Consider the following 21,173-nt stretch of genomic DNA (forward strand, 5'->3'; position numbering starts at 1 on the left):
AAGAAAAGGATTATCCGTTGTTGTTTATACAGTTCTGTAGATGTGAAAACAACGCTCACTCAGAAAAGCCTGACTGAACACAAAAGCGTTGCAGTATAATTGGAAGCTTGCTAAGCTTGGGCTCTGATGGACAATGGGCTTGTCTAAATCACAAAATGTTTTTGTGTCTGAATGTGGTTGTGAATGGCTGAGTCAATACAACCTATTTGGTGACACAGTGCTAAATGTGATTTGTTTTGGTCTTCATTGGCTGGCAAGTTATGCTCAACGTTGTGTCAGAAGTCAGGGCTGTTTCTGAGTCGTACCCAGATCAGAAACCTGACTGATCAGGATCAAAGACATTTATAGACATGACATGTGATATCTGCCATCCTTTAACTTTTCATAAACAGGGAAGGTCTAAATCTGTATAATTTGTGACTGCTAATGCCAAGAGATGGCTTTCCAAGCAGCACCTATTTAAGGGCAGCTGGTATCCTACCTTTCCAAAGGGAAATGTTAATAATTCCATGTCAATAATGGCTTTGGTGCCTCCTGGTAGGGGCAAATGTCTATTTCACTGGTGGTCAAATGCAGTAATCTCATTTCCTAATCCACCTCACAGAGCAACATGGTTTAACTTCATCAAAGAAAGACTAGGCCCTATTTCCATGGATTTCTAAACCACGTGATGGAGTATTATATCTCCATTATGTCATCAGCAGAAGTGGCTGAATAATGCAGCCTCTCTAAGATGTTTGGAAACCCTCTGGGTCTATCAGTCTTTGGAACTATCAAAATACTAGGAGCAGGAAATAGACCTTACACTGTTTACCCAGATTCTACATGGATAGAACCTCCAGAGAGGAATGAGTTCTCTGCCTCCATCTATTGGTGAACATGAGGAAGTATGGCTGTAAGTAGAACTACCCATAATCCCTCCAGTGACATTTCAGGAGTCACCACAACTGATTATAAACACAGAATTGGTTGGTTAGTAGAACTCAAAAGAGCTGGAGGTAAGAATTCCTACTTTAGGGTAAGGAGTATATCCTTGATAGCAAGGACTCTTCTCAAAGGTCCTACATGCTGCTGGTTCCCCTTTTCTGAGGATCTTAGTATGCTGGGAGGACCCTTTGCTGAAGCCACAATGGACAGCAGCAGAGCTAAGTGAACACTGGAGAGGTACAGGCCTAGTACATAAAGCTGAAATCACTACACCTGAGATAGGTGATGGAGTGTCAGGCCAGGACCATGTAGCATTTCCTAAAGAACTGGAGAAAGGCCTCAGGGCTCTGGGATTATGTTACCCACTGACCCCAAACTGTAAATGGGGTTTAGCAAAGGGGGGAATGGATAAATGATGAGGTAAAGGGATATTTGCCTATTGGACATTCACACTGGTGGGTGGGGAACAGAGTTAATAGACTACTGCCAGAGCTATCATGGGGGATCATTTTATTTATCAGTCATATAAATATATTGTTGCTGTATTTCCCAGGTTGATGAGGTGTCCCCCTTTCCCTCTTATAAATGCTTTCCTTGTTTCATACACAGACTCAGTGTTCGTGAAGGGGGGAAGTATTGCCTAGTAAAGGTGCTCAGGGAAGGTATTTGGTGATCCCAGAAATTCTGGGTGGGAGCTCAAGCTGGTGGTGTTTGCTAGTTTTAAGTTAGACCCCAAGTTATTTGAACCCAGCCCTTGTTGCTACCAACAGCATGTAGAAGAAAGGTTACAGTGGCAGAATTCTCATGAGTTTGGAGAAGTCCCAAGAGCCTAAGCCAATAAATGAAGTCACTATAAACTATACCCTCCACCCTATATCACTCCCTCCTGCAAGGACACCCCTCAGCTGGCCCAGCAGTAAGGGAGGTATGTTAGTCTGTACCCACCTTTAGAATAATCTATTTCTCATTAGTCCTCTGACCCTCACTCCCAGATCTCACAATCTGAGGTCTCCCAGTTCAGGGTAGCTCTCACCTGCACTGATCTGAATCTGTCCCTGAGCTGCTCCCCAACACTGGGCCAGAACAGCAGGCAACCTGCAAGCAACAAAAAAGAATCATAAGAATCAATATAACCAGTTAGGCCTGATCCAAAGCCCATTCAAGTCAATAGGACTTCAATGGGTTTTTGATTAGAACCTAAATGCTTTCCCCATCTATTTTTTTGACTTCTGACCTTAATCATTAGTGTTTGTTCAAAGCTTTACACAAGGATAAGGCTAGCACTTTAGATGCCGTGCAAGTGCAGAGCTTTCATAACTGTTGGAATGGTGAGACATATAAATGGCATTTAGGATCCTCATACATCACTTTCCACTCCTCGGTCTTACCCTTCCAATTATTAATAACTCTGCATTCTTTCCTGGCTGTAACTGTGAAAAGGGTAGCAAACCCAGTGTGTAAATGGAGCTTTCAGCTAAAGAGGGGAGTGAGTTGGTTATAGCTTTTTTTTCTGTCCCCGTCATCAGTTATTCTTGTTGATTTGATAAAAACGTGTGTTTTATTTTCAGCCTAAGTGGCTGATGTTAATGATTAACTGCAGAGGAACAAAAAGATGGGTTACCCAGGAGAGGTTTCTGTGGTAACTAACAGTGGGAGGTGGCAGAAACAGAGGTGAATGAATGAATATACGTTGCAGCTATATTAAAAATGCCTGTGATGGAGAGGCTGCTCTTCAAAGAAGAAGGCAAGTCAGAAAATTGCCTCCTTTGTCTCTCTTATATTTTGGAGAATGGCAATAGATAAATTCCAGCCTCCTGAAAAATTCATGTTCACTCTGGGAATTTCTTTTGCCTCAAGGCAGCATATTTAGAAAAGTACATCTTAAAAAAAGAGAGAGAGAGAGATTTGCTTAGCCACATCAGAATGCTACAGATGTTGAAGCTCCGGACTAGGCATGTTTTATTTCTAAAACCCAATGCCTTTGTTCCACGTTGTTATATCAGATCAACTTGCGACATGCCATGTAACATGGCTTTGCCAGGCATGACTCTCTGTTGCCTGATTAGACAATGCAATTGTAGAAAAGAACTAAATAAGCATGTTGCTTCAGGCATGGCGAACCCCTGAGCTGAACAAGTCTATTGACTTCTTGAAAGAACAAGAAGGGTGGTGCTAATCAGCAGTCTCTGCAAAGCAAGACAGGTGATTTGTCAGCTTCCCTGTCGCACCTGTTTGGGAATAGAGTTCAATGGAAGCAGTATCAACAAAACTCTTTAGAGTTCAGGATCTCTCTGAGTTTTCACTAGTAGCATTGGGTGAAAAGGTGCTAAACATTGTGTCAATCATTTTCATTGTTACTTACTATGGGCTTTATAATTCTGAGATTTATATTTGCTCCCCGCTGAAACTTGCTCCCCAAGTTCTTGGGTAGGCAGCAATTTTCTTATGATTGTTTTTTTTTTAAAGCAACTTGGAAGTTATTTTCTTATTTTCCTAGGCTTTTTTATACATTGTAATTTTGGCTATTGGCTTTAACTGTTTACATAGTATTATATGCCTATCTCCTTTGAAATAATATTTCTTTAAACATTAAGTGATTTTAGTCCTTATGAAAAGTGCTGGATTGAAAGAATCTACAGACTTGCAGTCTCCATTTAACCACAGGACTGGCACAGCGTTGTCTTGGATTGTGTACAAAATTGGGGGAAGATATAGTCTCTGCCCTGCAGACTTAAACCTACTTTGAGACAGACCTAGCATGTAAGGAGTTTGACAGCCAATAAGAAGGAAGGGAGAACCAGGTAAAAGATGATAAAACCTTTGCTTAATTGTTTATTAAGCTCCCACTGTCATAACTGCTCCAGATTACACAGGAATTGGCCAACTGTATAGTTCTGAAATTCTTGCAGTGAGAAAATGGTTACCGAGGAAAAATTATGTTTGTGAAAATAAGCTCTTTACATTCACCTGAACTGTTTTGTTTGCACTTTCCTGAAATTCCTTTCAGAAAAGCTGATGGATTCTCAAGGTTTCTTTTCAGATCTGGGTCTATTTTCTCATTATGCTAGTATTCATGGACACAACAGCATTGCAGTCTTCTCCTTCCTTTTATTCATTACATTTATTTGAAATGTTTTTTCTGCAAGTTTTTCTTACTCAGTGGATTGGCTGTATTAGATAAACAATCTTTCTAACTTTGGTGCTTAGAGGTGATTGGTCCCTTAAATTACCAGATGGTATTTTTGTTCCTTGACTGAATGAATGTAACAATTATAATCAGGAGGAGTGGCTTGAAAAAACCTCTGTGGCTTTGAATCTCTCAAGGAGAAGTAGCAGAAAAACAGGATATGGGAATTTTAGAAAATTGTATACTTTTTCCTTTCTGGGCCCCCACAGTTTGTCTAAGGCATCATTTCTTCAAAAAATACCCCACGGACACATTTATTGGCTGGGTACAGAGTGTCAATTTAATTTTCCCTCAGAGTCCCATAAGACAATTGCACATATGTCCACAATCCTGGTTCTGAAGGGTGCAGTCAAATTTGTGTCTGGCTGATTTTCTGGTCTATGTAAAATTTGCTTTCCGTGAATACTTATGTGTGACTTTCAACTTTGATTTCCATGCACATTTGTGTGAGTAAAACTCAATCATTTACCTACTTGTGGGAAGCAAACATAGCTGGAATTAATTAATTTTAAAATCAGAGTGAATATTTGTGAAAATATTTTTGTGGTGTTCCCTTAACTCCAGCTTCTCTGTCAGAACCACCGAAATTTAAAGTATTTTATTTTATCTCTTTGATAAGACCAACCCATGTCTGTGCCTCCAATTTTGAACAGAATTCTTCTTTGACAGACTTGCCAATTCAAAAGTCAACCTCAGTTGATTGAAATGAAAGAAAGGAATTGAACTTCAGTTCTCCCTCAGAATCATTCTTCTCTTTTCCCAGCCACATATTATTTCTGGTTCTCAGTGAAATGAAAATAGATTTGAACTTATCGAAATGAAGTTTCAAGCATAGAAACAGAGCTCTGGCCCATTATATTTTGCTGGGGTTGAAATTGGGCAAATGGAAAAAGACCTGAAGCTACAAAGCAGTGCAACATAGAATCAAATATCTTCCTAGATTAAATGGCTTTTCCATTTGTAATGTTATGAACTAGTGCAGTATTTTTGTCATTAATAGTCAGGTGTTCATTATGCATTGCTTCTTAACGTTGTCTCCCTTGTAATCTCTGTTGCACAACTCCTTCCTACTTGGTGCTAGCACTGAGTTTTGGAAGTCAACAGGAAAATTTTGGAGCATTGGTGGCTTGTAATTACCATTCTGGGATGAATCAATAATGGTATGCTGGGCAGTACACAAGCAAACTCTAAAATTCTGCTTCCTCTTTCCTCTCTGAGAATAATATGGGTCTGATCTTTCAAAGAGGGTTACTAACATAAGACACATGAGGAGGGACTAGATATTAAACATTCCCCTCTTCTGCAGTGATTTGAGGTTTAGAAGCTGACTGCTACTGAGCCAGTGTTTCAGATTTCAGTCATATTTCCAACCCAGTTGGAAGCATAGGAGATTTATGCCCTGAACAGGATTCATGTATTAATGTGAGTTGTTGAGCCACAGTGTTTCTTCAAATATTTAATTTTGAGACAAGTTTTATTATATTTGCTTTCCTTCATGTCATACCTCCCCCCCCACACCCATCCTGTACAACTCTCCATAACACACACATTCACCATCTGGGAAACAGTCTGTATCTGGTTTGGAACCCACACTTAGCGCTATTTGCTACAAGATGCTAATGTAGCATATTAATCATCAGTTTGACTCCCTTGTGTTGCATTTTTAGAAGGTCTAACTTGACTAATTTGTCTAATTATTTACAGTCCCATTTATACCAAGTTTTCTTACAGAAATTACTTCTTCTGATGCAAAGTAAATAATTCACTTTTCACAGACCTTTGAGGATGGTGCTATCTGAATTTCTGTTACCTCAAGAAATTCTGATTTTGCAATTCAATTCACATGCAGCACAAATGTGAAGTATGTGACTCAAGTCAAGAGGTCACTGTTGGGTCAAAGCTATGAAAATATATGGCAACATCAATACACTGGGAGAAAACTTACTGAGAAACTACTGAAGTGCAAAAATCATTACAGCTTCAGAGAGGACATTTTGTGTCTCTTTGCCTTCTTGTTTTTGAATCTTAGGTCATGTTTTCCAGCTTTTCTCTGCAACAATGAGGGCTGGAAACATTTTTTTTTTAATGAAATCTGAAATTCCCATGATTCCTGGAGCTTGGGCTTTAAGCAAAAACACCAGACTGCATGAGTCAGCAACACTAGAGAAGGAATAGAAGAGACTGATGGAATAGGGACATGGGAAATTACATCCAGAGTTTGGCTGGACTAGAGGAAAGAGTGGTGTTCTTAAAGCATGTTAGCTAACATGATTTTTAAGCAGGACTTTACAGCCAGTAGAGAGAGGACAAATCATGTTCTTTAAACATTTAAGCTACTTAGCTAACACATTGAAAAGACCATTTTCCCTAGTGTAGACATGCTGATTGGGTAGAAAATGTGCTTAATAACAATGTTAAACTCTCAGGGGAAATTTTTCGCTGTTTCCCATTGATCCTGCCTAGGGTTAAGCATGTCCAGGAATATGATGTTAAATATGACAGGTCCTTGTCTACATGCCCTAACATATGATTTTCTATTCAGATAAGCCTATAGGAAGGATGGATGCAGAACCTCCCTTTTTATACAGGCCTCCTAGGAAGAGGGCTAGCCCTCAGAAACTGATATATAATAAAATCAGTGCAACCCCCAGTGTGGGGATTTAGTTGTACTGCTGTGAAAGTGTTTGTATCAGAATAGCTTATTTTGGTAAATGTAAATGCTTCTAAACATCCTCTGTGGCAAATTGGCATCTAGAAAAAGACCCAAAGGACGCCCAAAATTGCATTTCAAGGATGTGTGCAAGACCGCAAAGGAATGGACATGGATGTGGATAATTGAGAAGATCACACTCAGGACTGCAGCCTTTGGAAACAAGAGCTTAACAAAGTCTCTGGAGTTCTGAGAGGAAGCAGTCCAGCTTAGCAGAGAAGAAAAGAGCTCGCAGAAGGCAGAGCCCAAAGAGTCGAAACACCACCTTTAAATGTGACAGATGTGGCAGAGATTGTCTCTCTCAAGTGTGTCTCTTCACCCACAGTCACGCTGCCATAAAATCAACTGAGTAAATTCTTTACTTCTCAGTGGCGCATATCCATGGTCTCTTGAGACTGATGCCTACTACTACTAAGCATTTCTATATCGATATTACTGCATCCATACTAAGGAGTTCCACTGCTTTAACTAGATCAGTTTCCAAACTGATATAATTAAATGGATACAAAACCTGTGTGTAGACAAGCTCATAAACTGGTGCTGTCACAAAAGCAGAGAGATGTGTATTGGCCCCTGCAACCAGTATGTTCAACACCCATTGGATTTGTCACTGGTAGGTTTTTATCCAGCTGTCACATTTACGTTCCCAGCTCTCAACACATCTAACCCAATTTCCATGTCTTTAAGAAAAAAAATTCTGCTGTCAGTTTAAACACCAATCTCTGTGGGGGCTGAAACAGCAGTAGGGAGATGTGGTGATGCTAACCAATTAAGTATTGGCACAAACATCCATTTTCCCTGGTTACCATACTCACCTTTTCTGCTATACTCCATTTCTCAGATACAACCTGCTATTTTTTCCATTTCTCATAGAAATTAGAGATGGAAAAGTTGTCTAGTCTATTTCCCCCTGCCCACGTGTTTTCAAATACATTATCCAGTCCAATTTAAATGACTCAAGTGTTTGGGGCTTTCACTGCTTCTTTTGGGAGAACATTCCACAATCTAACAGGCTTCGCTGCTGACAATTTCTTCCAGTTTTCTTTGCTCGATGCCATCCCCGTACTCCTAGTTATTCACACCGCTGTGCTACCCCAGACAGTTCCTCCTCTCTTGATGACTAAACCATCCAAATTCTTGGAGGCGCGTATATCCCCTGCCATTATCCGTTAGATAAGCTGTGCATATTTAACTGGTTTCATCTTTTCTTAACTCCCTCCAGCCCCACAAATCATGTTTGTTGCTTTTTTTTAATTGCTTCCAATTTGTTGACATCTTTCTTGGGTATTCATAGATTATTTTTTTAAAGGCCAGAATGGACCATTATTATAGAATCATAGAAATGTAGGACTGGAATGGACCTCAATAGGTCATCTAGTCTAGTCACCCACACTGAGGCAGGACTAAATATTATCTAGACCCGTGGTTCTCAAAGCCGGTCCGCCGCTTGTTCAGGGAAAGCCCCTGGCGGGCCAGGCCAGTTTGTTTACCTGCTGCGTCCGCAGGTTCGGCCTATCGTGGCTCCCACTGGCTGCGGTTCGCCGCTCCCGGCCAATAGGGGCTGTGGGAAGCAGCGCGGGCCAAGGGATGTGCTGGCCGCCCTTCCTGCAGCCCTCATTGGCCTGGAGCGGCGAACCGCAGCCAGTGGGAGCCGCGATCGGCTGAACCTGCGGACGTGGCAGGTAAACAAACTGGCCCGGCTGGCCAGGGGCTTTCCCTGAACAAGCAGTGGACCGGCTTTGAGAACCACTGATCTAGACTGTCAGTGGCAGGTATTTGTCTAACCTGTTCTTAAAAACCTCCAATGATGGTTTCCACAACCTCCCTAGGTAACTTTCTTCAGTGCTTAACTACCCTCACAGTTAGGAAGCTTTTCCTAATGTCTAACCTAAATCTCTCTTGCTGCAATTTAAGCCCATTACGTCTTGTCATCTAGTCTAACCTGCAGTATAACACAAGCAATAGAATATCACCAAATGAGTCCTGCATCGAGCCCAATCCCTTCTGGTTGAGCTAGAGCAGATACTGAGATTTCCAGACCTAATCACAGAGGGCCAGAATATCTGACCTAGTTTACCCAACTCTGGCTGACTTGACTGGCTAATGGCAGATTGCATCTTCCTGGGGCAATCCCTGAGTGGCATAGGGCTTCTGAGCCAACAGTCTAGCCTCCAGTACGGTAGACAAACTGCAGCATCCCTAGGTCCTGACATTCTCTGGATGCTGAGATGACCATTTGGGACTTGGGGAAGTTGGAGAAAAATTCAAGCAGCCCTGAAGGTCAGACTAGATCAGGGGTGGGCAAACTTTTTGGCCAGAGGGCCACATCTGGGTATAGAAATTGTACGGCGGGCCATGAATGCTCACGCAATTGGGGTTGGGTTCGGGACAAGGTGAGGGCTCTGGCTGGGGTGCAGGCTCCGCGGTGGGGCCAGAAATGAGGAGCTCAGGGTGCGGGAGGGGGCTCCAGGCTGGGGCAGGGAAGGTGGGGGCAGGAAGGGCTCTGGCAGGAGGTGCGGGCTCTGGGGTGGGGCTGGGGATAAGGGGTTTGGGGTGTAGGAAGGTGCTCCGGGTTGAGACTGAGGAGTTCGGAGGGTAGGAGGGGGATCAGGGCTCGGGCAGGGGATTGGGGCACGGGGTGGCTCAGGGGTGCAGGCTCCAGGTGGCGCTTACCTCAAGTAGCTCCCGAAAGCAGCGGCATGTCCCTCCTATGCGGAGGCGCAGCCAGGTGGCTCTGCTGCATGCTGCCCCACCCGCAGGCGCCACCCCTGCAGCTCCCATTGGCTGCAGTTCCCAACCAATGGGAGCTGCGGGGGCGGCACTTGGGGCGGGGACAGTGTGTGGAGTGGAGCCCCCTGGCTGCCCCTACGCATAGAAGCCAGAGGGGGGACATGCCACTGCTTCTGGGAGCAGCCCCTGGCACTGCTCCCAAGCCATAGTTTGCCCACTCCTGGACTAGATCATCAGAATGATCCCATCTAGCCTTAAAATCTATGAACATGCTAGGGACTTGCCTGATCCCCAGCTGGACTCAGGATTGGGAGGAGAGACAACATACAGCTAGCTGCTTTCTGCCCCCACATCACCTGAGCTGTACGAAGGGCAGCTCAGATGCAGCCCATGATCAGAGCTACTGTATTGCATAGATTTTTCTTCCTCTTGTCAGACAGAGAGGAAGCAGGAACCCTGTTCCATGTTCAGGGTTTGGACTGAGCTAATACTCATTCACAATTGTACCAGCACTTCTTTAATCCTCCACTCTGCTCCCTGGCATTCCAAGCAGGAAACTAAAATAAACAAGCTCTTTGTCACAGTAATGGTGGTGACAGAGATCTTATTCTTAGGAATTTCACATTGCTTCTTTGCTTGGAGCTTTTTCAGCTGAAAGCCCTGAATTGGTGGGTGGGCAGATGAAAATGGGCATGGAGTGATAGTTGAGTAAAAGGTTTGGGAAACAACAGAGTAATACAGGGCCAGCCTTAGTGAAAATGGTGCCCTGGGTCAACTTGTATTTTGGCGCCTCCCCTCCTCTTCCCTCTCCTCCCACCATCACTCCTGGCTCCTACGGGCTCCCTGGGCTCCCACCCCCCCCGCCGCCATCACCTCCTGGCCATTTCCTATACTTCATATGGAATGTCCACAGGAAAGTCCATTCAATGTAGATGGGTGTCTCCCACAGTCCATTGTGAGTTAAGTGTCCCTTGATGAGCCACTTACTTTGACTAGTCCTTTCAAGATGTGCTGGCTAACTACCTTGTGGGCGGTACCCCAGGAGCAAACATTTGAAATACCGGTGTAGAGCCAATACTCGTAACTTCAAATACAAAAATGATACATGCATACAAATAGCATAAACATATTCCGCAAGTCATAACCTTTTCATAGACATTGTACATGCCACATTTTGTTCAAGATTTGTTGCAAATATGTAAGAGTGGTTGCAACAATGATCTACATGGTCATGTTTTAATCAGATAACGTCACAATGAGTAACTGCTACAACTAGTAAATTCCTAGGCCACTGTTAGCAGAAGCGCAGAAGTAAGGATGGCATGGTAAATGGTGTATTGCCACACTTACTTCTGTGGTGGCTTGTGGTGCCTGGCGCTTGGCCTGCAGCTCAAGGCGGGCTTTGTGCTGTCACATGGGGGCTGCATCTAGCCAGAGCCCACCGCCCTCCTGCAGCCTCTCGCCACTCCTGGCTCACCACGAGCATTTTGACAGGAAGTATCAAGCAGTAGTAACAATAATAATAGTGTGTGTGTGAGTGAGAGAAAGAGAGACACAGAGAGAGCCTGTGTGTGTGACTGTGTGTTGGGGGATTGTGTGACAGAGTGTATGTGTGTGTGTGAGAGAGCCTGTGTGTGTGTGTAAGGGAAGTTTGAGAGACAGTGAGCGCACTGTCACTTTAAGTTCCCCCTTCCCCTGTTTTTGGCCCCCCACACTCACATAGAAGTTTTGCTCCTCCTGGACCTGGCCCGGCCGGCCCCCGCCGGAGACCAAGCAGCGCAGGGCCGCAGGTAGGGAGGGATTCGGCTCCGCTCCAGGCAGCGAACGGTGGCACGTGCCGCCAGTGACCGGCCCCGGTTGGCTGAGGAGCGAGTGAGGGAGAGGTCAGAGGGGGCGGGGAGAAGCCTGCCGTCCCAGCGTGGGGGAGAGGCTGGAGAAGAGAGGAGTCTGGCCACAGCCAGCCAGGGGCAGCCCAAGCCCCTTGTGGCACCCCCCAGGCTATGGCACCCTGGGCGAGGGCCCTGTTTGCCCAGCCCTAAGGCCGGCCCTGCCAGGTAATAGGAGGGGAGGTAAAAATGCAACAGCTGAGAGAGAAAGGGATGTAACTAGACATCAGCAGGGAATATGGTGTAGGGGGAAAAAGACTGAGAGTAAAAAGAGAAAACAAATGAGAAAATGTATTATTTGAATTGTGGTTGTACCAGGAGGGTCCCATCAGGGCCCCATTGTGCTAGGTATTGTACAAACATATCAAAAGACACAGTCCTTGCCCCAAAACAAGACACTTCATGTGAGTCGCTGAGCGCCCTTCCCTTCCACTGCAGTCAGGAGTAAGCCCTTGTGTCACAAATGCCCAGGGCATTTGCAGTGAAGAAGTGCATAAGGAATGTTGTGATTCTGCAGAGGGACCAGACACAGTCCTGGTTTTATTGTGAGTCTCATGATATATTTAGTGTTTTTATTAAAGCCCTAGCTCCTGGAATCATGTTATTGCATGAAAATCTCAGCTTTTATTAAAAAGGAGTGAGTGTCTGGCACTCATGGTTGTGGAGAAAAGCTTGAAGATATGAATCCTATGACTCAAAAATCAGAGGAATCCTGAAACTTACTATTTTAAAAGATCCCATGATTTTGTAGCCGATCTCATGATTTGGTGGGGTGCAGGGGTTTTGACAAGACTTTGTGCATAAAAAGGGGACACAGCCTCTGCAGAGGATAGGAACAGACAATGCGTGGGGAGGGGTATATTCTTGGAAGAGGTGGAATAAAGAGGAAGTATTAAATAATAAAAGATGCCATGAAACAACTGTTTAGTTTATTAAATATTTTAATGCATCTGAAAATTGACTTTGGGTAGAAGAAATGGAATAATTTTTTAATAAATAGAAATGATAAATTATACATTTAATAAATTATACATGGCAAAATATTACTGAAAGATTAAATAATGATCTTATATACATAATATTATCTATTAATAATTATTTTCAATGAAGTATTTGTGAAGCTACATCCAGGTGCAGTTTCTTATCTGAAAAGTGACAATAAAAGTGACATGGGAGTCAGGGCGGGGAAGGTTCCTGTCTGAGCCGCAGTGGCTTCCAAGTCAAACATGCTCAAGTAAAACCAGTCCTGCAGCCTCAATTTCAGCTGTGCAAATCCAAGCTGTGTACTTTCCTTCTTGCCAATAGCAACTAGTAATAAGGTTCTGCAGCAGAGTTATGCCCCTGGTTCCCCTGTGTCCTGCATCCCTTTCCACCCAATTCTAATAGATCATATAAGGAAACACCAGAGAGCCCTGGGAACGCAAGACTGGTCTGACCCACTATGGCCAATGGTCCAGTGTCCTGTCTCTGACAGTGGCCAATGCCAGATGCTTCAGAGAGAATGAACAGAACAGGATATAATTATTGAGTGATCCATCCCTTGTTGTCCAGTTCCAGCTTCTGGTAGTTGGAGGTTTAGGGACACTCAGAGCATGGGTTGCATCCCCGACCATCCTGCCTAATAGATGTTGATGGACCTATCCTCCATGCACGAATCTAATTCCTTTTTGAAGCCAGTTATACTTCCGGCCTTCACAACATCCCCTGGCAATGAGTTCCACAGGTTGACTGTGTGTTATGTGAAGAAGTACTTCCATATGATTGTTTTAAACCTGCTGTCTATTAATTTCACTGGGTGATCCCTGATTATTGTGTAAAGGCCATTGGCAGCCCATTCACTACATGGTGCCTTGGGCTTCAGCCCAGCAAATAATTGCAGCAATAAATAGTAATAACACTTTACTGAGGGCTAGGAAATAAAGGAGGCTGTCACTGACAATGAACATTACAGGAAAAATATCAAATGGCTGTCTATGAAATCTGAAGGAGAGAGACGACAGAGTAAAAGGTTTTGGCACTGCATTTTCTGCTGTCATCTTTTCATGCTGCTGTGTTAAGCTGGGTTTTATTAAATAATCAATCCATCAGTTTTGACTTCCAGACTAGAGGATTCACTGTTATGGGAAGACCTATTTCGTAGAGCAGGTCAGTGCTTTAAAAGAAAAAGGCTTTTTTTTTTTCTTCCCCCATTGAAAAAAGGGAGTTTATATTTCCTTTTTCATCTCGTGGAAAAAAAATTGTTGTCATGGGAAATATTTGGGATTGCATCAACAATTTGAAAACTGAAGAGTTCTTGGCTTTCAGTAACTGAAAACCAATTATTTTTGGTTGAAAACTGAAAAAAAAAAAAAAAAAAAAACAGCTTTAAAATGAAGAAGGTGTCAATTGCCAAAAAGCTAGTGTTTGGTTTCAGATAGAAAATTTTCACTTTTCAGTTGCTGAAAATGAATAGTGTGTGTTTGTTTTGTTTGTTTGTTTGTTGGGGTTTCAGGTTTTTTGACAAAAACTTGTTTTTCACGGGGGAAAAAACTGTTCTTGATCAGTTCTAATGCTTACAGTAAAATGTAAAGCTGGGATTTTCAAAGGACCCTAACAGGATTAGAGTCAAAATTCCATTGACTTTTTCTATGGGTATTGGACACCTAGCTCTGTTGTGCCCCTTTGAGAAATTGCAACACAAATTGTCTATTTCAGTGTCTCCTTCCAACACATACAGCACAGGCTGACTCCTAGTTAGACAACTGAGTAGCCAGTGGAAGACAGAGAAGGAATTGTGTGGGGGGGAATGTGAATAGAGATCAAAACAGCTGACAGCTGTAACTATGTTATTTTTTAAAATACAGCATAATAGCAGCATGAAAAAAATAGACGTTGAGTGGCTCTGGTAGCCCCCTGGGATTAAACTTTGGTAGCCCACCTCTAAACACTGGCAACCTAGTCAACACTATAGCAAACATTCTGTGCGATACCAAAGCAAAAGATGTTTTTGTATCTCCATTGTGTATTTGTTGCTGTGTGTCTACCCACTCTAAAGGTTCATCTTTATTAAATGGGCTACTTGTGCTATTAAGACTTAAAGCTGATCACAGGCTGTTGGTCATTTTATGCACTTGAATTTAAATGCAATATAAAAGATTCATGTTTTGCTTCCTATGGGAAAGGTGCACTGAATTTAAAATTTAAAACCAGATTGCAACTATGGATATAATCATATGCAAGTTTGAGATCTAGGGAATTGGACACTGTGCCAGAAGCTTGCCTTGTTAATAACTCTTGGATTGCTTACTGACAGTAGAGAAATCTCTCTGCATTCTTTTTCTCCTTCTCTTATTATGATCCAGAAGGAAACCAAGTAAAATTAAAGCATTTCCATGTTTTTTTTAAAAAGAGATTATTTTCTAGCCTGTTTAGATTCAAAGCAGCACCTGCAAATGTTATCAAGTGCGGACTTCAATAAGAACTTGGAAGGAACAGAGGATGAAATGGAATCTCAACTAATCAGACAACATTGCTGTACTTGTAAATGAAGATGGGGAAAAGCAATGCAATGCAGGCCACTTCAACAGAGTGCTGGAAGGAAAAGTACTGTTAGTGGTGTGTTTCTGCACCTCACTACAAAATATGTAAAAGTTTATAATGTAAAAGCCTCGCCAGTAAATTCCCAGCTGATCTTACCTGTCAGGATGGGTGTAAGGTGAGAGGTAGCTTCAAGAGAACTAAGTTGGTCATACTATGAATTGCATCTGGAAGCCAGTGCAAAGAATTGATTAATTTATTGTGCAATCAAGACTTTGATCCAAAGCCTGTAGACCGTAACCGAAGTCTTTCCATTCACTTCAAGTGGCTTTGGATCAGGCTATTGTAGTAGCTCTCTTCCTCTCAGGAGAAGGCCTATTGTATTCGGTCTCATGGTGAAGCTTCTGGATAGTGCCCAAGGGTTACCCCAGAGAAAACAAGGTATTTGTAACCCTCCACTTTAAAATATAGACAAGATTAACTTTCTTTTGTGTCACCTGTGTGTTCCTTCCCACTGGCAATCCTCCACTGGATGAATGATTCAGAGGTGGTGGGGAGAATGGGTTATAAATTGTAAGTTCCGTTTGCATATGTGTTTTGAGGTCTTGTGGGTTCCAGACCTGGGACCTGTATGTATTGAAAGGGGTTTAACCTACATTTCAGGACAGGAGTTCTCTACAGTAAGTTCTAATGTTCTTTTATTTAGTCACTCTGAGTGCATCCACCTATTCCAAAGGACGTCCAAAATAAAGTTTTATTTCTGCAACTAAGATGATGATGGAGGCAGCTGGGCTGAATTCCACCTTGCATATCCTCCCTACGTATATTTAGAAAAATAATTACAGACACAACTGAGCATGCATGAGGGAGGCAATCTAGTGACAGAGGATGTGGGAAAAAGCTAATGTACTCAATGCTTTTTTTGCCTCTGTCTTCACGAACAAGATCAGCTCCCAGACTGCTGCACTGGGCAGCACAGCATGGGGAGGAGGTGACCAGCCCTTTGTGGAGAAAGAAGTGGTTCAGGACTATTTAGAAAAGCTGGACGAGAACAAGTCCATGAGGCCGGATGCGCTGCATCCAAGGGTGCTAAAGGAGTTGGCGGATGTGATTGCAGAGCCACTGGCCATTATCTTTGAAAACTCATGGTGATCGGGGGAGGTCCCAGATGACTGGAAAAAGGCTAATGTAGTGCCCATCTTTAAAAAAGGGAAGGAGGAGGATCTGGGGAACTACAGGCCAGTCAGCCTCACCTCAGTCCCTGGAAAAATCATGGAGCAGTCCTCAAGGAAACAATTCTGAAGCACTTAGAGGAGAGGAAAGTGATCAGGAACAGTCAGCATGGATTCACCAAGGGCAAGTCATGCCTGACTAACCTAATTGCCTTCTATGATGAGATAACTGGCTCTGTGGATGAGGGGAAAGCAGTGGATGTGTTGTTCCTTGACTTTAGCAAAGCTTTTGATATAGTCTCCCACAGTATTCTTGCTGGCAAGTTAAAGAAGTATGGGCTGGGTGAATGGACTATAAGGTAGATAGAAAGCTGACTAGATCGTCATGCTCAACGGGTAGTGATCAATGGCTCCATGTCTAGTTGGCAGCCGGTATCAAGGGGAGTGCCCAAGGGTCGGTTTTGTTCAATATCTTCATTAATAATCTGGAGGATGGCATGGACCCTCAGCAAGTTTGCAGATGACACTAAACTGGGAGGAGTGGTAGATACTCTGGAGGGTAGGGATAGGATTCAGAGGGACCTAGACAAATTAGAGGATTGGGCCAAAAGAAATCTGATGAGGTTCAACAAGAACAAGTGCAGAGTCCTGCACTTAGGACGGAAGAATCCCATGCACTGCTACAGACTAGGGACCGAATGGCTAGGCAGCAGTTCTGCAGAAAAGGACCTAGGGGTTACAGTGGACGAGAAGCTGGATATGAGTCAGTGTGCCCTTATTGCCACGAAGGCTAACGGCATTTTGGGCTGTATAAGTAGGAGCATTGCCAGCAGATCGAGGGATGTGATCATTCCCCTCTAGTCGACATTGGTGAGGCCTCATCTGGAGTACTGTGTCCAGTTTTGGGCCCCACACTACAAGAAGGATGTGGAAAAATTGGAAAGAGTCCAGCGGAGGGCAACAAAAATGATTAGGGGGCTGGAGCACATGACTTATGCGGAGAGGCTGAGGGAACTGGGATTGTTTAGTCTGCAGCAGAGAAGAATGAGGGGGGATTTGATAGCTGCTTTCAACTACCAGAAAGGGGGTTCCAAAGAGGATGGATCTAGATTGTTCTCAGTGGCACCAGATGACAGAACAAGGAGTAATGGTCTCAAGTTGCAGGGGGGGCGGTTTAGGTTGGATATTAGGAAAAACTTTTTCATTAGGAGGGTGGTGAAGCACTGGAATGGGTTACCTAGGGAGGTGGTGGAATCTCCATCCTTAGAGCTTTTTAAGGCCCGGCTTGACAAAGCCTTGGCTGGAATGATTTAGTTGGGAATTGGTCCTGCTTTGAGCAGGGGGTTGGACTAGATAACCTCCTGAGGTCCCTTCCAACCCTGATAGTCTATGATTCTATGCAGCAACAGCATTAAAGCTGGAACTCCACAAATGATCATTTGGACTAGCAACTATTTTTAAAAAAAGCAATAGAGTCCTGTGTCACCTTATAGACTAACAGAAGTGTTGGAGCATAAGCTTTCATGGGTGAATACCCACGCATGCGTCTGACGAAGTGGGTATTCACCCACGAAAGCTTATGCTCCAATACTTCTGTTAGTCTATAAGGTGCCACAGGACTCTGTCGCTTTTTACAGATCCAGACTAACACGGCTACCCCTCTGATACTATTTTAAACAAAAAAAATCTTTGCAGCCCAAGAAACTATATTACATTAAATTTAATACAATAATGGATTCCCCAAGATAGGAGATTTCCATTGGAACCACTGTCAGAATCGTTTAGATGTTAAGAAAATCTAAGTTTAAAGTTAAATAAATAAATAAATAAATAAATACATTTCTGTAGATATCTGCACATATATAGTTGTAACAGGGCTTCTCATCCCTGTTGGAGCGTCTCCTCATGGCCGCGCCTGTGGATTAGCTCCCTGATCTCCTCCCACTTTGATGCCTCCATCCTTCGCACCATGGCCTCTCTTGATCTCTAGGAGTCAGAATGCTTCCTCTTTGTGGGTTGGCCCTCAGGCGAGGTCACTGTACAGTTTTCCCCTTCCAGGTTCCATTGCAGTTAGTCTTCTGATTCAAGACTTTGTCACTTTCCCAGTGGCTGGTAGGGGAACCCAGGTCTGTCCCCTACTCTGGGTTCCAACACAGAGAACCTACACTCAGCAGCTAAAGCCTGCACCATCTCAACCCTTGCAGCCATTTCCATGGGCTTCTTCCTACTTCAGCCTCTGCAGGTTTCCTTCTCCACCACCTGTGTGGGTAAACCCCTTCCCTCAGGCTCAGGATCCCAGGGCTTCTGTCTCCCTACCTGGGTTTCCCCCTTCTTTCCTCACTAGGCCCAGAAGGTGATTGCAGCCTCTTCCTACTTTCACTTTGCTGGCTTTATACCCCTTGGCCTACCCCTGCCCAGCTGGTCTTGATCACCAGTTAGGCCTTATCAGGCCCTGGCTCTCCTCCAGGTGCAGCCTATAAGGTTAATTGGCCTCATTATCAGGCCTGGTGTGGGGTAGACTCCCCATCACAATAACGGAGAGATTGGTATAGGATTGGTAGGTGGGTGTCTGATGATTCCAAAGGCATTAAACATTTGGGGTGAAGCCAGGGCCCCACTGAAGTCAATAGAAGTTTTGGCATTGACTTCAGTGTTGCCAGGGTTTCACACTGACCAGGATACTGATCAGAAAGAAATATGTCCACATTAGCACTCCAGGCCTGGATCTTAGCTTTCAGCTCTGGAATGACTTGTAATAAGAACTCTTTTTAAAAAGAGTGTGTGTGTATAAATGTCAGGCTATATATTACCCTTGCTACATGAATACAAGTTTTGCCAGGGACCAGTGGCAGTAAATACTCCTTATTGTTCAGAAAGACTCTTAAAGATTCATTTTGACATCACTGGCTCTGCTATCTGTGCTGAGCAGCTCAATTTTAAGGGACCTCTTTGATTAAAACTGAACAATTTCTTTAGTTAAGTACCAAATGTGAAAGAGTAGAGTTTGGGTTGAACTCCAGTGAATACACTGTCTATTGTAGAATAATGAAGAGGGGGAAAAAGCCATGCAAATCCTCTAACAGAAGTCTTGAATTATTTATGTACTGAGTCAGTAAATGGGGCTAGAAAGCCATGAACGTATTCGTCCTTGCATGAGAACCTCAACCGACAATGGCAATTATATGTTTTTCCCAAGTTTATTCGGGAAAAAAACAGCTTTTGTAGTCTTTGTAAATTTCAGCTTTCATCATGGTAGGTATGAAATAGAGATATAAGCAGCATAGTTTTCAAAGGTCATGCTATTGGTCATGCAGCAGGGACTGGGAGTGCTTCTTCTGGGCACTGAAAATTGGAGGGGCTGTTCAAAGCAGTGGGAGGAGAGGTGACCCAGGATCCATTGCTCTAGCGGCTTAGTCACTTTGAAACTCTCTGAATGTTCAGCCTCAGGCATGTTTAAAAGGCAGCTGTCATAGTGGGGCATGGTACCCAGATATTGCTACACCCCACTATTCCAAATGCACGAATGCTGAATGGCTCAGGAAACTGGAAAGTTTGGGCCCCTTCCCATTATCAAAGTGCATGATATTTTCACAGCATGCCTGACCTGCCTGTACACACCACCAGATGCATTTGTGCAAGTGTGTCCACACACATAATAGTGTACATGCAATCCTGACTTGCATGTGAGTACAGGGTATTAGGTGCGCAAATCTGGTAGACTCAGGAGCATCCATACACTTCTGAAAACTGAGGCTGCATTTGCTCTCATCTGAATGTCATTTAATGACACTCATTTCAACCTGAAACTGTCAAACTTAATCAGAGTCTAAATGTAGTCTCTGAAATTTGAATTGGCTCTCAAACCCCCTTCCTCTCCACAAGTGGCATCCCTAGGAGATGCAAAGGACTGGGTGGACAAGGAGGATGCAGGGAAATGTGTACTGTTGATGTCCAGGGGCTGGATCACTTGGTGATGACCTGTTCTGTTCATTCCCTCTGGGGCACCTGGTATTGGCCACTGTCGGAAGACAGGATACTGAGCTAGATGGACTTTTGGTCTGACCCAGTATGGCTGTTCTTATGTTCATATATATAGATAAAGCGCTGTCATCTCCAGGGCTGTGACTCTGACCGTCTTTACACGGAGGCTGCCAGAAATGTGAAAATTCAGGGAGAGAAGAAAAACCAATCCCCTTTCTTAGCCTCAACTGTGGGATCAAAACTTGCTCAGGGTTGTATAGGCCAGACTGCCCATGGATGCCATTATTTCTGAAAACTCCCCAGAGTAGGTTCAGTCAGAATTGCACTACATTAGAGGAGGTTAAAATATGAGTGGGCAGTAAACAGCTTTGCTCAGGATTGCTATTCCCATTTGAGGTCACTGAGTCCTATGCAGTAAAACACTCATGACTGGCCTGTGTCAGCTGACTCAGGTTTGCAGGCTGGGGCTGCAGGGCTATAAAACTGCAGTGTAGGTATACCCGTACATAACCCAATTTCTGTAATAAATCCCAGCTGGGAGGAATGCTGAAATGAGCTTAAGTGCCTTTATCCTGCTTTTGCTTTGAATACAGTTTGTGGGTGTGAGCATTTCTATCTCTGGAAATGCTTGTGTGCATGACTGGTTTTATGCATTTAATCCAGCCATGCAGATATCTGCAGAGAGAGTGCAAATCAGTAGCAGTGTTGTGTGACTGCTTCATCACCTCTAAATTCCTGGTCTTCCTAGGGCAATCTGATGTCTAAGTAGTCATTGTTCAATTTCTTGGATACATTTAAAAAAAAAAAGGGCCAAATCAAAGGTTTCCAAGCCTTAGGCAATGATTACTGAGTTGTGCTACTGTACAGCACCTTATAAGTGCCAACTTGGACACCATTCACTCATAGAAAATGCAGGGTTTTGAGGTTAAAAGTTGTGTACTGTGTCCAGCTAAAATATACATTGATGATGATTCTTTTGAAGATTATACTACATAAATCCGATTAATAAAGAAAAAAACAATAAACATCTTAATATGCATAAGGTTTAAAGGTGCAGTGAGTTC

The sequence above is a fragment of the Terrapene carolina genome, unplaced genomic scaffold (genome assembly GCF_002925995.2).
Source record: "Terrapene carolina triunguis isolate 2854851 unplaced genomic scaffold, T_m_triunguis-2.0 Scaffold42, whole genome shotgun sequence".
Taxonomy (NCBI): Eukaryota; Metazoa; Chordata; order Testudines; family Emydidae; genus Terrapene; species Terrapene triunguis.